Here is a 19,326-nt window from a genome sequence, read left to right on the forward strand (position 1 = left end):
AAAAATTCATCAGATTTTCTGGTTTTGTAGAGAATTTTCCACATCTTTCATGGAATTAGGAAGGTACCTAGTTATATCCTGATTTGAGTGGAGATGACTTATTTCTATCATTCTCCATAACTGTGGCTCATTTTGTGTATATCTCCCCTCAAGAAAACAGTCTTGCTTTACTTACTTGTGAGTTCTATTTTGTCCTATACAGGGTCTTTGGTGTTCCAAATCTTTCTAAGTTTTGTATTAACACATTCTTAGTCATGCCCTCTCTGGTATCATGCAGAACAAATTTGATTTCTTTTCCACATGACATCCCTTTAAATATTCAAATATAGCTTCCAATCCTTTCTTCTCTCCCAGGATTGTCTTTTATTATCCAACTTAAAAGATTCCAGTTCTTTTCAGGGAGGTTCATAGAGCCTCATCTTATGTCCTCTTACCATTTCTGTTTTCCTCTGAAATTTACTCATGGGTCTCAATGTAGCAGTCAGAATTGAATGTCATAGTCCAAATAGGGTCTAACCAAGTCAAACTGACACCTTCCTCATTCTAGACTGTATCCCACTAAGAAAAAATTTAATAAGAGTTCTGTGTTACTCTGTCTACTCATACTGTCTAATCATATGAGCTTATAGTCCAAATCCCCAAGGTCTTTTACACACACACACACACACACACACACACACACACACACACTTGTTATCTAGTCCTATTTTCTTATATTTAACATGTATAATTAGTATTTGATATCAAAATATATTCACATTCATTTGTACTAAATTTCATGTAGCTAAATTTGATCTTTTAAAATCATATTGAGTCTATTATCCAACATAATAGAGTAATGGAATTTGAATGGATTCCATTTTTTAATTATACAAGTGTAGAGGTCTGCTTGAATCAGCTTCTTAGATTTTTTTTTCAATGTGAGCATTTATACCGTGAAAATGGGGAAATGCTACAAATCAGGACTTGATTTGTGATTTTGTTGACTGTCTAAATTTAAGAATGTAAAAGAGAATATGTTCATGCAGATTATTATTATTATTATTTTTTTTTGGTGAGCTGATTGTTAAACATTTACAGCATACCTCTGCTTAAGTGCCTCCTTTGCAGGAGATAGAGATTGGATACAGGAGGATAAGGACTGGGGGAAAGCAGAATAAGTAATTGTTTTCCTGGCTTCTTCTCTTGTGTTTTTACTATTAGGTTTACAAAATTGAACTTATATTTGCATATAGATGAATAAATGTAAACAAAATAGTCTCTTGTCTTTACCCTTTCCATTTATTTCTTTGGCTGCTTTAAAACTTTGTTTTAAGATGACAGGAAAAAATAATGATGATTGTTGGAGGGGATGTGGGAAAACTGGGACACTGATGCATTGTTGGTGGAGTTGTGAATGAATCCAACCATTTTGGAGAGTAGTTTGGAATTATGCTCAAAAAGTTATCAAACTGTGCATACCCTTTGATCCAGCAGTGTTACTACTGGGCTTATATCCCAAAGAGATTATAAAGAAGGGAAAGGGACCTGTATGTGCACGAATGTTTGTGGCAGCCCTTTTTGTAGTAGCTAGAAACTGGAAACTGAATAGATGCCCATCAGTTGGAGAATGGCTGAATAAATTGTGGTATATGAATATTATAGAATATTACTGTTCTGTAAGAAATGACCAACAGGATGATTTCAGAAAGGCCTAGAGAGACTTACACGAACTGATGCTGAGTGAAATGAGTAGGACCAGGAGATCATTATATACTTCAACAACAATACTATATGATGACCAGTTCTGATGGATCTGGCCATCCTCAGCAACGAGATCAACCAAATCATTTCCAATGGAGCAGTAATGAACTGAACCAGCTACGCCCAGAGAAAGAACTCTGGGAGATGTCTAAAAACCATTACATTGAATTCCCAATCCCTATATTTATGCCCACCTGCATTTTTGATTTCCTTCACAAGCTAATTGTACAATATTTCAGAATCTGATTCTTTTTATACAGCAAAATAATGTTTTGGTCATGTATACTTATTGTGTATCTAATTTATATTTTAATGTATTTAACATCTACTGGTCATCCTGCCATCTGGGGGAGGGGGTGGGGGGTAAGAGGTGAAAAATTGGAACAAGAGGTTTGGCAATTGTTAATGCTGTAAAGTTACCCATGCATATAACCTGTAAATAAAAGGCTATTAAATTAAAAAAAAAAAAAAAGAAAAAAAAAACTTTGTTTTGTGAGTGTTGGAGCTGCAGCAAGATGGTTCATTGTCCTTTTCAAAAGAGAATTTCTTGTTCAACTTTCTTACTACATTTACTTAAAATGAGCATATATAATTAGCTAGAGTCTATAAAATAATGCTGTGCATCAACTATAGCTCTGGTGTTAACTTATTAATTTCTACTCTGCTATCTGAATATATATATATATATATATATATATATATATATATATATAATCTATCTCCTTATAGCTCAAGTGTTTACTGACTAGTTTCTATTTTTTTTAATCTAATATAGGTCTTCCCCTTCTGTCCTGTATGCTTTGATGTGTAAATCATTACCTTCCTTTTCTGCTTTCTGGGAAATTACTTTGTACTCATCTTGCCTATGTAATCAAAACCTATATAAAATGGCATAGTGCTCTGGACTCACTGATTTTTATTTTAGTGATGTCTATGCTCTGAACATAATGAGCCAGTTTTTCTTTGCATTGTTGATTTATGATTAGCCCCAATATCTATCAAGGAATCCTTGGACAATTTTTATCACATTATCTAGGCCACTTTGGCCTCAGTGGTTGTCCTGTTCACTGAATAATGAATGAATTGAATATATTTATTCTATCCTAATACCTCTTCTCAAACCCTTTAGTCTCTAGCACTATAACCACATTTCCAAAATAGTTTTTATATATTAAGGAGAAATAATAAGAAAATAAAATGGGGGAAGAGAATGAACAATATCCAAAGTGGTGATGGTGTTGAAGTAAGAGATGATCAACATAGTGAAAGTATGACAGTCAGAGATTTGTCTAACTGAAAGGAACAGGCTGATCTTCCCAATTGTGCCAGTGGAGAGAGGGCAGTTAATCAATACCTTTCCTCCAATGTATTGGCCCGGGGGGTTGGAGTGAGGAAAGAGTAGCATCAGTGAAGAATTGCTTTCTCATCCAGCTGTGTGCTCTCTATAAAACCAAATCTGTGAATAATGTCTCTGTGATCATTGGTTCTCACCATCCCTCTGGATGCAAGTGCTGAGAAAATAAAACAAGTCCATCTAAATGTGTATGTTCTTTAAGATGGAGAACATGTTTACTCCTCTCAAATATCCTCCCATCTTATTCCCAGAATTTTCCACTCACAAATCCCAGTCACATCCCTTGTACATAGTGTCCCAATCCCAAATATCTATTGCTGTTCATGGTGATATTGCTATGTCTTAAAAGATGGATTACAGTTAAACAACTGTATAAACATACAATTCTAGCTTTATTCTACCAGAATATCATTTATGACAAAAGAAGTTAAGCAATGCAAGTACAGATCTTTAATGCACTTTGAGACTCCTTTCAAATGGACATAGAATCTTTAAATAACTATTCTTTTGGTCCAAGATGGACACCAGCAGATAGCAGTAAGTAGAAGAATTGGACAAGAAGAATATTCCAAAAGTATGCTAGCTTTTAAGAAGTCCACAGAATGAAATTTATAGCCAGTGACATCACAAAATCAATAGAAGATCAACAGATGATATTTAGAGTTCTGCATGGAAGCATGCAGCTGCATTGGGCAGGAGTTCCACTAAGGATGCTAACTTAGAAAACAATGTCTAGCTATATATGTTCTTTGACCATTCATATTCCCCAAATGTCTGTCCACTCCATATGAGTTCCTTGGTCAAGAGTATTCCCTAATTTCCTTCTTCTGACACATTCAGAAAAGTATACCTCTTTATGGATAGGAAGACTTTTCCTTGGCATTTGTTTTGCCATGCTGCTTAATTGTCTTTTGCTTTTAACTTTTTTAGATGGTATGGCAAAAAAAAGGATAGCTAAATGGCACCTTGGAGCACAGTTCTGGGTCTGGATTCAGGAAGACATCTTCAAATCTGACCTCAGACATTAACTATAAGACCCTGTCCAAGCCATTTTATCTTACTTGCCTCATTTTCCTCAATTGTAAAATGAATTGGAGAAGGAAATGGCAAACTTCAGTATCTCTGTCAAGAAAACCCCATACATATGGGGTGAAAAAGAATTATGTGACTGAAAAACAACTAAAATGGTAAAAGAAACAAGTCGGGGGCTTATGAGTTGTAGCTGAACAAGATGAGGTTGAGATCTTTCAAGACAGTTGTGAAAATCGAGTAAGGCTACACCTACTTCAGAGTTTGAGTAGGCCTGAAGGACTTTGAGCATTGATCCAAGGGCATACCTAAGTGCCCTTCCTGCTATCCTCCCATGACATCATTTTCTCCCTATTTCAGTCAAATTATGTACTTCTTGGTCAAGTTCATTTTCTTGGATAGTTTCCGCGTTTAGAATGTGAGACCCTCAGCCAGTGAGGATGAGGGTCAGTGGTGGGAAGGGGTATTTCTGTTAGGGATTAAAGTGTTAACCCTGCTCACAGGAGATGCTTCCTCCCTTTGATCGCCTGCTGGATGGGATGGGATGCCCTTCTCCCAAGAATGTTAAATAAACTTTGTTTTGCTTCTAGAGATCTCTCCAGACTTTTTTTTTAAATTAAATGGTGAACCTTCACCATTTCTGAACCACACATAGCTTTGAATGGGATGCTGACCCAAAGAATACCATAACATGGGATTATATCAGGAGATATGTAATTGAGAGAAGCCTCGATTATGGGCTATATTGATAAAATGAATTAAATTTGGACTATACTAGTAAAAAGAGTTTCATAACCATAACAAAGCTAAGTGAATATGAACCCTATCCAGGTTTAAATTAATTAAATTAAATTAAAATAATCCTGGATTTTAAATCCCAGAATTGGTACTGACTATGTATTCTTGGCCAAGCTACTTTCCCATTTTGGTCCTCAGTTCCCTCATTGACTTATTGGAGTAAATGACTTTTTAGATCCCTTTCCATTTTAAATCTTGTTTTTCTATGATCCTGACTCAAAATTACCAGTGAAAATCCTTTCTATATTCAAAGAACTATAATGATGGAATCATCAAGTAGAAACTTTGAGAAAAAAATTTTAACCTAATATAAACAAAATTAAATTCAACAAACATTTATAAAGTTCCATCTGAACTAGGTGCTAGGGAAGACACACAATTTAGATGAGACATAGTTATATTCTTATGTAGCTAATAGTCCAGTTGGGCAATAAGACACAAAGATAGATGACAGTACAAAATAATATATACTCAGTGCATAAAGTAAGAACAAGATAGTGTTCCAGAAGAAAATTTATTCTATTCAGAAATCTGGATTGTTATGAAAAATTCCTCTCCCTCCTCCTATTCATCTCCTGGCTTCCTTCAACTCTCAGCTAACTTCCTTGGGAAGTCTTTCTGATTCCTTTTAATTCTACTGTCTTCTTTGTGTTGACTATTTCTAATTTATCCATATCATCTCCCTCACAATACCTGGCACTTAGTAGAGACTTAGAATGTTTATTGACGAATTTGACTGACTGATTCCTAAGTTTCTCCCTCTCTACATGTATTCAGGCTTGTTTGGGCTGGTGAAATTCAATTATTTAATGGAACAGTCATAACACAAAAGAGAAGAATAAAATCTCAAAATCAATTATATACAGCTAATACTTTGATGAATCTACAAATCCACTAACTTGGGTACTTTTTCTACCAGTGTAGATCAAAACTCTCCTCATCCTATATAACTCATGTCCACGACTACTGGTAAGCCTACCTTTAGTCAACACTGCTATTACCATATGACTAAAATAACCTGATATTTCAAGGAACTGTACTCATACAGTTATTTCTTTATATAAACATACATCAAAGGTAATTAATTAATTAATAGAACATTTAAGTTTTGGACTCTCATCATCTTCATCTGTCAAATGGAGATAATAACACTAATAGTAGTATTGACCCTTCAGGGGTGTTGTGAGGCTCATATGATGTAATTATAGTATTTATTATTTTTATATGAATATTATTTATTTTGAGTTGATTTCAATTTAATAAATCAAAAAGCATTTATTAAGCACTTTTTATGTGCCTGGAATTATGCTAAGTGCCAAGAATTCAAAGGTTAAAAACACAGGGAGGATGGGCAGAAAATGCCATCTGCAATGAGAAAAAAAATCTAGAGACTGAATGCAAATCAACGTATGCTATGTTCACTTCTTTTTTTCTGTTTTTTTAATCTGTCTTGTGGTTTTTACCTTTTGCTCTGATTTTTCTCTCCCAACATAATTCATAAAACAATGTGTATTAAAATAAATGAAAAAAATAGTGGAAAAGGGAAAGGGTATTAAGATAGTCTAATTAATCCCCCTTTATTGGGGGCAATATGAATATTTCCAAACTAAGATAACATCTCAATCCCTCCTCACATATATCTGGGATCACACCTTCAAACGAAAGTAGCCAACAAAGAAGGGATTACTACCAGGGTCATTGTCAGAGTGCCTTTATTCCATGACAGGAAGAGGAAGATGAGATTGTCTACTATAAGTGGATTCATGTTCCGTGACATCTGAGACTGGTCCTGGGTATAACTCCAGGATGAGTTTGCTTGTCATGCTTGATTCAATCTACCACTTCTCTAGCATCAGAACTACACAGGTGTTTTATAGATAGGAAAGAAATGCTGTTTGATCTGGTGTGCTTTGCCATTCCTTAGATCATAGGCAAAGTAACACTAAAGCAGGTAGAAAACTATAAATTTCTAGCTTGAAATATTCTAAATATAGAAATTTCCAGATATGGAGACAGGGGAATCCCAGATATGGGGCAGAGCACAGGGAATATTACATAGTAGGAAAGGAAAAGGATATGGAATAGTTAGATAAAGAAATACCAACCCAGAAAAAACAGTTTTTTAAAAAAAATAATAGCAAATATGGAATAATATGGAATTGTTGTTGCATTTACAAAGTCTGACATTTATATAAGCTTTACTGAAAAAGTAGATTTTTATATTGGTAAAAAAAATCAGGGATCCAATTTTTCTCAGGAAGAGAAAAGGAAAGCAGAAAATCTTCCTGAGACATAATTCCAACATCTAAACATTTGTTGGATATAGAGGTTATTCCAGGTAGATTTTAGGTTTTCCAATTATTTGGTGACAGAGATAAATGGGTGGCAAAGTGGATGGAGTACTGGGCTTGGAATCAGGAAGACTTTAGTTCAAATCTAGTCTCAGAGATGTACTATATGTGTGATTCTGAGCAAGTCATTTATTCTCTGTTTTCCTCATCTGTAAAATAGGGATCATAATAATAGCATTGACCTCTCAAGGTTATTGTGAGGATCAAATGAGATAATAATTATAAAGCACTTAGCACAATGTTTGTTATATGTAGTAAATGCTATTTGTTAGCTAACACTATCATCATCATCATCATCATCAATATTATTAAAAATATGTGTTTATATGGTATTGAAGATGGATCCCAGGCCAGAATTCTTTTAGCTTAGATTCAATGTTAGGACAAAATGAGGCATTCTTGAATCACTGAATATTCCATCCAAGGACATTTTCTATGCTCTAATATAGCAAGGGTATATTACAGAGATTTCCTCACTTCTATATGTAAACATGTTTGATTATCAGAGTAAGATATGGTGAGGGACACAAAATGCAAGCAAACATCAATAGAAAGTGTGAAAATGCTGTTGTTGTCCACACTCTGTTCCCACAGTTCTCTCTCTGGGTGTAGATGACTCTCTTCATCATTGAACAAGTGGAACTGGTTTGAATCATTTCATTGTTGAAGAGAGCCACACCCATCAGAATCGATCATTGTATAGTTTTATTGCTGTGTATAATGATCTGGTTCTGCTCATTTCTCTTAGCATCAGTTTATGTAAGTCTCTCCAGACCTCTCTGAAATCATTCTATTGGTCATTTCTTACTGAACAATAATATTCCATACCTTCATATACCACAACTTATTCAGCCATTCTCCAATTGATGGGCATCCACTTAGTTTCCATTTCCTTGTCACTACAAAAAGGGCTGCCACATGTGGGTCCCTTTTCCCCCTTTATAATCTCTTTGGGATATAAGCCCAGTAGAAATACTGCTGGGTGAAAGGGTATGCACAGTTTTATAACTTTTTTGTAACTCATATAGTTTTTAGAAATCCATCAAGTTTGAGGAGCATAAACTCCACATAGCTGAGACTTCTTTTCCCTTTTCTGACTAGGAAACTGTTAGGGATGGTTGCTGTCAATCAGGTCTTAGGTGCAGTCCTGTATTCTTTTAGGTAAAGCCTCCTCTCGAAGGAAAAAAATAGTATCAAAGAAATGCTGGTCTTATCATATATGGTATTTTGTAATTGACACAATAGAAAAGACCTGGATTTGAGATGAGGAGAAACAAAAGTGTGTTTGGATCTGTCACCAAATAGAGAATTTGAAGAATAGCTACAGGGAGCCTTCTTGTGCACTTCTTGTGCACAGGTTCAACAACCTGGCCTTGCCAAATAATCCACTGACACATTTAGACCACTGGGCCTTACCTACTTCCCTGTCATCTTGCTCTTGTTTCCTTAAGTCACATGCCATTTATCTGAACCCTCCTGTATGACATCTTTTACTTTTGTAATTGTATTTTCTGTGATTAGCATAATACTTGGGTTAAAAGATTCTAGTATAGGAGTTAGGGAGTGGGAAGGGAGCCTTAGAGTCTCTCAATTCTAATCATTTCATTTTAGAGATGAGAAAGGCAGGCAAAAAAGGTTAAGTGACTTGTGTAGCATAATACTGGATTTAAACTAAGGTCTTCCTGATTTCAAGTACAATCTTTTATTCCTCATTCCCTGTTGCTTCTCAGTAAGTGTTTAATAGATCCTTTCTCATTCATTCATTTATGAAAATACTCCAGTTGTAATAAAGGGCTCGTCCAGGATCAGTTACAGCAAATGGTGAAGTTTTGAATGCTGTAGATATGTTCACTTACTTTGGCAATCTACTTTTCAAGGATGTCCACAATGATAATGAAATGGACACAGGCATTGCCAGAGTTAGCTCAGTGTTTGGGAGGCTCTAAAGGACAGGTACTAGACTACCATAACAAACTGAAGGTCTACAGAGCCATTGGCTGACCGCATTATAGTATGGCTGTGAATTCTGGACAGCCTACCAGTGCCATGCTAGGAAACTGAATCGCTTCCATTTGAATTGTCTTGGGAAGATTCTGAAGATCACCTGGCAGTTAAGACATCAGACACTGAGGTCCTTTCTTGAACTAAACTGCCAAGTATTCCAACTCTACTGCAGAGAGAGAGCACAACTTCACCAAGTGCTCACAAAGTGTTCAAAAGGACACTATCAAGTTCTTTTTTTAAGAGATACACGGAGATACCCTCCAACATGGAATGCCTCATGAGAGAAGATGCTGTGCTCTATGAGCAAAGCAGAATTGAATTAGCTCAGAAGAAATGTGAGATGTGTAGTTAGAAATTCTACCCCAAATGTTCATGGAGACTATTTGTATCCAACCTGTGGCAGAGCATTCCAAGCTTGTGTTGGACTGATGAACCACAATCAGATACACTGTAACTCGACTCTAACATAGTGATGCCATTTTGGTGCTCTTTGAGATTAACTTGTAATAATAGTTTCCATCCTGTGCAGAATCTGTGAAATCTGATGGTTTATTCTTGGAAATTTGTGAAGCAAAAATGTTCTAAAACTTTGGCATGTTCTGCCTCCCAACAAAATAATTGTTGGAAGTATCCTAAAACTCAACACATTGTGCTTGATCCTTAAATTCTTTTGCAAATGTTTCCTTGATGTTTTTTCTACATCTTTGTTATTTTCCAATATCACATCAAAAACTCTTCCTAATAACAACTATAGTTAAGAAAAACCCTTAAATCTGACATTTTGACAATGTCTGAAAGTATATAGCTTATTCTGCACTTGTCTACTATCTCTCTTATTAAGAGAAGGGAAGTATACCTATCATAAGCTCTCCTTATGTCACTTATGTCTCCTTAAGTCACTATTGGTCTTTGCATTCATTGATTTGGCTACTGATCTCTGTTTTGCTGTTTTACTTTATGTTCTCATAGTCACTGTGAATGTTGGTCTCATGGTTCTAAAACAGTTAATCTCACCCCATACTATTTTCCATAGATAATGGATTCAAGTACTAACTCCCTCAGCATTTTACAAAAAAATCATAATTTGTATATTTCATTATAAGCTTCAATTGTCAATATAATTTCAAAGAAAGGTAGTGGCAGAAGAGAAGATAGAACATAATTTTTCTTAATAGTTTTCAATTTCAGTCAGGTAGTTCTGTACTGTGTGTGTGTGTGTGTGTGTGTGTATGTGTGTATGGGGGTTTCATCAAAAATCTTGGTGACAAAATAATGGATACTGTATGTAACATTTATTAATTAGTGTAATCCATGACCCAAATCATTTACTCTATTCTCCCTTCCATCACTATCAAGGACCTGGGTTCAAATCACGACAGCACCAGGACAGCAAGAAGCCCAAGTGACAACAAAAATAACTTTTAATGAATCAAGATAAGCTCATAGTTCTTGCTCTGCATAACTAACTTGATCTGGATGGAAACTTCAAAGGTAATCCCTTTTATTCAGATCAACCCTAGGGTTGCAACTTAAAAAAATCCCATAAGCTTCAAACAGTTATGGATAAGGAAGTTCGAGTCAATTCTACTGTTCCTGGAAGTTGTTACGACCATAGTTCAACCCTAGAGAAACCCTGTATTACTTTTAAAAAGTTCTATGTAAATTCCCTATTTTCTATACTCCTTAGGTCAAATGAAGTTAATAAACATTTATGAAGCATTGTACTTATCTCTGGGGATACAAATACAAACATAAACATAGTTCTTGCCCTCAAGGAACTTACATGATAACAGGAGAAGATAATGGAAAGAAAGCTGAAAAATAGAGTATAATGATATGGAGGAGAATGGTAGAAAAAATCTGGGGTTAAGAATGGAGCCTGAAAAAGAATAAGAATGTCCTGGGAATTTTATTTTAAATAGAAGTTCTAGGAGGAATCAGCTTATCAGAGGAAGGGGCTTCAGGGACAGATATACTTCCAGGATAGTAAGTCTGTTGCAGGATGAGCAAGTTCTTGGCTTTGATCTTGAGACCTGATCCTAAAGGATGGATATGTTTCTAACTAATTGCCTGCCATTGCATCAGAAAACTCTCATTGTATTCATGGTACCGTTTGTGTGGTTTTACCCAAAGTAAGTAAAAATGACCTTTAATGGCTCATTAATTCATCATATGAGGCAAAGAAATAAATTGGGCATTGACAACACTGGTTTAGATTCCCTCTTGAAGGAAACTCTGGGTACCACTGAATAAGAAATGCTAATTCTTTGGATTTGTCAAGTAATTCACTGGCTTTGCTCTCCAAGGAGGTTGCTGGACAGGAACTATGTAAATAATTCTTTTCTTTTTTCAAGGATATAGGTTGCATCAGTAAATCTGCTCTTACTAGATCCTCAAACTCTTCAACATGAGATCTTTTAAATTGGGACCATAAATTTTTATCTTCATGCTAGACATTTTTAATCTGCTGCTGTTACTAAATTTCCAAGTCAGATTTCCTCCCCTTCTTCCCCGGCCCTGTCTCTGTCTCTCTCTGTCTCTGTCTCTCTGTCTCTCTCTGTCTCTCTGTTTCTCTCTCTCTCTGTCTCTCTTTTTGTCTCTCTCTCTCTCGCTCTCTCTGTCTCTCTGTCTCTGTCTCTGTCTCTCTCTCTGTCTGTGTCTCTCTGCCTCTGTCTCTCTGCCTCTCTGTCTGTCTGTCTGTCTGTCTCTCTCTGTCTCTGTCTCTCTCTGTCTCTCTCTGTCTCTCTCTCTCTCTCTCACACACACACACACAAACATATGTATAATATAATCAATATCTACCTAGTTTCTGTCTTCTCCTCATCATGTAGGTTAGATTGGTTCTTTCCCTAAAAAGCAAGGAAGTTGTCCCTAAAACATGATCCACCCAGGGGATTAAGGTTTTAACCACAGTGTTGAAGCAGCTTTCTTAACAAAGGGCATTAAAAGTTCTGCCCCACAAGTAGTTGGGGTCCTTCAGAATTAGGAAATGTCCCAAGGGTATATAAGTCAAAGTGCTTTACCTTACTGATGAGACATATTTTGTTCAGAGGCAAGGGGCAGACTGCTGCCTGGAGAAGAATGAAGCTGGCTTGCATGTTTTCCTTAAAATGAAGTTTTTAGGAGGACTCAGTCAATTGGAGCAAGTCTCAGTTCCACCTAAATTGAGTTGATGCTTTCTTGTTAAATGTCCTTTCTATAGTATGGCTAAATAAGCCTCTTTTTGTCAACTATTGAATGAACCACAGGTGTCTCATCCAGGTGTCTGGATCAGACTCATATTACACTATCATTCCGGCCTCCCCCCCTCCCCTTCTACTTCTTGCTCATGAAGTGCTCAGCACTATCACTGCCAAGGAGAATCAATTCAATAACCTATAGTTTCATTCACCATTCGAGTGGCTTTCTTGATTTCTAGTTCTTATTTGCTTTCTCTCCTTATTTGTAAGTTCCTTTAGGATGGGGACAATATTGCCTTTTTATCACTGTCATTTGTGTCCTCAACACTTAACATAGTTCTTTGCATGCTGTGAGTACTTTAACAAATACTTTTTTTAGTCATTCAATTTTAGACATGAAGCAATTCCCCAAATTGGTGTTGCCCAGGAAATCTCATTTCTTTTAGCTATATGGTTTGATTGCAAGCTCATTCTACCTAAAAAATTTGAGTTAAAAATCCCACTTCCTTCGTCTCAACGCAGAAGGCTGAAGTTCAAGTATATTATCCCTGAACAAACATCTCAGGACACACGAAAACACATCTAAGCAATAGTGGGAATATATATATTCCATGTAGAAATTTGCTTTAGATACTTCCAAGAATCACCAACATTCTATCAGGTTGACTAGGGAACTCCTTAACAGAACAGTGTCTCTCTTGAAAGCACCGCTTTCACTTTTACACAGGTGTTCATGGTGAGGGATCAAAAACTACACAGAGTTATTTTTTAAAAGTCAGGACAGGTGTAGAGTGGTAAGCATTTAACAATTCCCTCTCCAAAAAATAAAATGTAAGCAAGACACACTTTTAAGCTTAATTAGCATTATTGACAGTTTTCTCCATCATTTTCTTAAGACTAGATAATCAACAAAACAAAAGATGTAGTTTCAAATCCAATTTCTGAGGTGTCAATGCTCACTTGGAAAGAAAAATGATCAGTTCTAGACTAATTCATGCTAAATCCAACTAGCTCCAGCATATCCATGACAGAGTATGGTTAAAATTTGCTATAGGATTGGCTCTGAGTTTAAAGTTTTTTCCTCAACAGACAGCAGCCATGAAATAACCAGACATTGAATATTCATCTGTAAAAATGAACTCAAAGGGGGAAAAGGAAGCAGCAGAATAATGGTGCTACTGAATTTAGGAAAAATGAAGTCCCTCCACAGCTTGGAATTTTCCTGTAATTTTTATATCACTAATGCCAGTATTTGTAGCCCCTAGACTCTTATAACATGTTTTCTTTTGCTGCCAGGGAAGTTAGTGATTTAACTTTATCCTAAAGTTATATTTCTTATGGGTGCCATGGATTTGAAGTTAAAGAATCATGAGAAGAGATAAGATAGTACCTCACAAGTTCTTAAGGATGAAAACAGGGTCAGGGGTTTATCTTTTAGAGCATTTCCTGTGTGCACTTTGAAACTTTTGAATCGACTCTTCAAAGTAGGCATCAAACACACTCTATCTTCCCACTGAACAAATACATTTACTTATCATTTTTACTCCCTCCACATCGATTTATTGAAAAGAAAATCCAGGATTTTCTACATTATAATGCTATAAAGATTTACTATGGAGGAGGAGGATAACTGAAAGAGGGAGAAGGTGTCACATGTATGTTGTAAAGCAAAGCTTCTTAAACTGTGGGTCACAACCCCATATAGGTCTGTGTAACTGATGCAGGGTTGTGGAAACCTTGGTAATATTAAAGGTATCAGATATTCCACCAAGATTTAATTCTTTATGTAAAAATAAACAAGCACATACATTTTATTAGTATGCAAATCTGGTTTTACTCTTGAACAAATGCTCAAATTATATGTATACCATAGAATTGGTTTTTAAAATTTCTTTATGATTTATTATTAATAAATGTTTGATTTGTATACTATATATCTACGGTCACAGTAAAATTTTTTGGGCAAAAAGGGATGAGGAGGGGAAAAAAATTTAAGAACCCTGCTGTACAGAATATAGGCTAGTGCCAGAATCAGATCTAGATTTAAGTCTAAAACACAGTAACTACCTGTTTGTAAATAACTACTTAACTTTTCAAGCACTAATCTCATTGGTGGAGGGAGTTTCCACAATGGGAGCTGAAATTTTTTTCCTGATCAAATGATAGGTCTGGACCAAAAAATTTTCAAGTATCTTAGTATATACAAGCATGAATACATAGAGCATTGTGCAAATTATCCTTTCCAATACACAGTCATTTTTTTTCTTCTTATAACTATGGTCATTTGTTATATAAGATGTTTTCTTTCCCAGTGAAGCCAACATATAGTTTCCCTAAAATTAAGCCTTGTAAGCAGTGGCCACAATGCTGACATGAATTTTGGCCAAATTTTCTTCTCCAAAATTCTTTTGTTGTATTTTTTTATTTTTTTTTTTTTTATTTAATAGCCTTTTATTTACAGGATATATACATGGGTAACTTTACAGCATTAACAATTGCCAAACCTCTTATGCCAATTTTTCACCTCTTACCCCCCCCACTCCCTCCCCCAGATGGCAGGATGACCAGTAGATGTTAAATATATTAAAATATAACTTAGATACACAATAAGTATACATGACCAAAACATTATTTTGCTGTACAAAAAGAATCAGACTCTGAATTATTGTACAATTAGCTTGTGAAGGAAATCAAAAATGCATGTGTGCATAAATATAGGGATTAGGAATTCAATGTAATGGTTTTAGTCATCTCCCAGAGTTCTTTTCTGGGTATAGCTAGTTCAGTTCATTACTGCTCCATTAGAAATGATTTGGTTGATCTCGTTGCTGAGGATGGCCTGATCCATCAGAACTGGTCATCATCTAGTATTGTTGTTGAAGTATATAATGATCTCCTGGTCCTGCTCATTTCACTCAGCATCAGTTACGTGTAAGTCTCTCAGGCCTTTCTGAAATCATCCTGTTGGTCATTTCTTACAGAACAGTAATATTCCATAATTTTCATATACCACAATTTATTCAGCCATTCTCCAACTGATGGACATCCATTCAGTTTCCAGTTTCTACCGATACACCAAGATAAGGTCAAAATGGGTTCATGACCTAGGCATAAAGAATGAAATTATTAATAAATTAGAGGAACATAGGATAGTTTACCTCTCAGACCTGTGGAAGGGAAGGTCTTTATGACAAAGCAGAACTAGAGATCATTACTGATCACAAAATAGAAAATTTCGATTATACCAAACTGAAAAGTTTTGTACAAACAAAACTAATGCAGACAAGATTAGAAGGAAGCAATAAACTGGGAAAATATTTTTACAGTCAAAGGTTCTGATAAAGGCCTCATTTCCAAAATATATAGAGAATTAACTCTAATTTATAAAAAATCAAGCCATTCTCCAATTGAAAAATGGTCAAAGGATATGAACAGACAATTCTCAGATGAAGAAATTGAAACTATTTCTAGTCATATGAAAAGATGCTCCAAGTCATTATTAATCAGAGAAATGCAAATTAAGACAACTCTAAGATACCACTACACACCTGTCAGATTGGCTAAGATGACAAGAAAAATAATGATGATTGTTGGAGGGATCGGGAAAACTGGGACATTGATGCATTGTTGGTGGAGTTGTGAACGAATCCAACCATTTTGGAGAGTAGTTTGGAGCTAGGCTCAAAAAGTTATCAAACTGTGCATACCCTTTGATCCAGCAGTGTTACTACTGGGATTATATCCCAAAGAGATTATAAAGAAGGGAAAGGGACCTGTATGTGCACAAATGTTTGTGGCAGCCCTTTTTGTAGTGGCTAGAAACTGGAAACTGAATGGATGTTGTATTTTTTTAAATAAAGAAAATAGTTTCTCTTTAAGAAGCTGTCTAAGCTGGGGAAAAGGAACAGTCTGTAGGTGTATGTTTGTATTAATTTGCTATACAATTAAATCCAGTTAAAGGTCAATAAAAACATTTCTTTGATCTCTTGTTACAGGGGATTCTCTGTAAATACATTTCTTGATAAGGGAGTTACAATTAAACACACTTTATATAGAGTGCACTGGATCACTGGTAAGCTTGTGATTAGTGACTTTAAAAAAATTATGACTTTTGATAAATGTGGAAATGTATTTAGAAAAATTGTACATATTTAACTTCTATTGGATTATTTGCTATCTAGGGAAGAGGGAAAGGGGGAGAGAGGGAGAAAAATTTGGAACACAAGATTCTGCAAGGGTGAATGTTGAAAACTATTTTTGCATGTATTTTGAAAAATAAAAAGCTATTATTATAAAAAAATATGGTTTTTATTTATTTTTAGATGTGTCCATGAAGTAAGCAAATATAGAGCAAAAACTTTTCAAGTATGTAGCAACAAAACCCAGCATAGGTAAACTCATATTAAACACATTTATTTTAATTCTATTAACAAGCATGAGCACCAAAAGGTATATAAGTATGTTATATGGCACTATCCTTAAAACAAAACAAAACAAAAAACAAAACTCTTATTTTGTTTCCCAGATAAGTGGAAAATAAGTTTTATTTTATTATTTCAAGCTTTGAAAACCAGAATTGATGAGGGAATTACTATAATGCTCTTGCCAGGGCAGTGTCAAATTCTATCCTGTTTTCGAGAAAACAAGTCATAAGGTATTGTATTTCCCCTCTTCATATAGCAAGTTTTTGATGGGAAAAAGCCTTCTTTTAATCCAAGTGATTATTAGTCTTCAGATAGGTATGTGGCAACTGAATTGATTTTCATTGGTTCTACAACTAGGATTATTCAAAACTTCAAAATTCAACATTTGACATTCATTTCATCCCTTGCCTCCCTGACTCTGGTCTCTCCACCCTAAACTAAACCAATCCAACAACATTTCCCCCCTTGTTATGAATGGGTATAGTTATGCAAAACAAATTTCAGCACTGGTCAGGCCCAGAAACAAGATGTCTCATTCTGTTCTCTGAGTACTGATTCCTCTCCATTGGGAAGTGGGTAGAATTATTTTTCCTTAGTCCTGTAGAATCCTGATTGATTATTACAGTAACGAATCTCTAAGTTTTTTCAAAGTTCCCTTGCTTTTGTCACATCATTGTCATTCTACACATTGTTCTGTTGCTGCTCACTTCACTCTGTATTAATTCATACAACCCTTTATAAGTTATTTTGAAACTCTCCATTATAGGGCAGCTAGATAATAAAATATACACTGGGCCTGGAATTAGAAAGATTTGCATTCAGATTAGACACCTAGTAGTTGTGTAACCATGGACAACTTCACTTAACTCTGTTTGCCTCACTTTCCTCATCTTTAAAAGGAACTATCTCCCAGGACTGTGATGAGATGCAAATGAGATAATAATTGTAAAGCACTTAGTGTAACATTTGGTACACTGTATCTGTTTAATAATTTTTTTTCCCCCGTTCTCCTGATGATTTGTTTCATAGGTCTCACAGAGTCACTGGATGCTATTTGGTCCATCTGAATTTTCAAGAAGTTTGTTGCTTGGGCAAGGTTTTTTAACTCATGCCAAACTGTTATTTCTTTTCCAATAATAGCGTTTTAAATTTTAAAAAAATCTTACTTTAGCTGTTCTGTGAATTATAGTTTAGTTTGTGTCTAAACTGTTTTTCTCTGAATCTTTGCTTGTAAGATATTTTGGAGTCATTGTATTCCTTTAGGTTAGTGTTAATCCTTTTGCTGTTTTGTCTGGGATAACTAAATGCAGTGTTACTATAATTTCTCTGAAACATGGTGATACCTGCAAGCTTTTAATTTCTCTCAAAGTAGTCTGATAGAGGACAAAGTTTTATTTCTTCTCCCAGATATCTGAGCTCCTCAAATTCCTAATTTGGGATTGGATCTTAACAACAGTATTCTGCTAGGGGACTCTGCCCCTATTAACCAGCTGGAAAGCTCTATTAGTTCAGTGACAGAACTACAAACTCTTCTTTGGTATAAGATTCTTGCTCTGGTTATTTTGTTCCTTTTCAGGCTTCCGGTTGGGCTGCTGCTTCCTTCTGAACTTCTCTGAGGAAACCTTTTTGGTCAACCCTGGATCTATGACCCAGAACTGGATAGTGAATGACAGTTGGCACATGTCCCACAATGTTCTGGCATGGATCTGGTGGTTTCCTGAAATGAATCTAAGATCTCCTTTTGCTCCATTTTAGTCTTTCCTTGTGCTGGAATGCTTAGGGCTCCTGAGCTGAGTGCCCCATGTAGTTTATTCTATTTGACTTCCTATATTGCCTTGGACCGGGCAAATGACTCATTGTGACATTTTCTTGGACATCTTCTTCAAAATTTAGCACAATGCATTTTCTAAATTTTCTTTGGGGGGGGGCAGGACATGGAAAAAAGGAGTTCATTTATACTGTATTTGCCACTTCACCATCTTGGCTCTGTTTCACAAATATTTATTTACTTCTCTGTCTCTGCCTCTGTCTGTCTGTCTGTCTCTCCCTCTCTGTCTCTTCCTTCTCCTCTCTCTCTCTCTCTTTGTTCTTCTCTTTTTTCTTTTCTTCCTCTCTCACCCTCCCCTCTTCTTTCCTCTCAAGTAAAAAGACAGTATGAAAGAAATAATATCTATCCTTAATTATTTTACCAATCATGTAAAAAGTAAGTGTATGTATGATAATTTGTTGAGAAAAAGAGAATCAACAATTAAAGGAATTAGGAGAGAGTTACCATATATCTTTTTTGCTTCCAGAATAAAAAGGTATTACTTTTCAATATCCCTTTCCTATTCAAGAAGTGGCCTATCACATCAATTATTCACTTCCTACTTTTCTGCCTGATATTCAAAGGCCTCCACAATTTAGCTTGATACTACCAATCATCCTTATTCTCATTAATCTCT

Source organism: Sarcophilus harrisii, chromosome 3, assembly GCF_902635505.1.
Source record: "Sarcophilus harrisii chromosome 3, mSarHar1.11, whole genome shotgun sequence".
NCBI classification, from domain to species: Eukaryota; Metazoa; Chordata; class Mammalia; order Dasyuromorphia; family Dasyuridae; genus Sarcophilus; species Sarcophilus harrisii.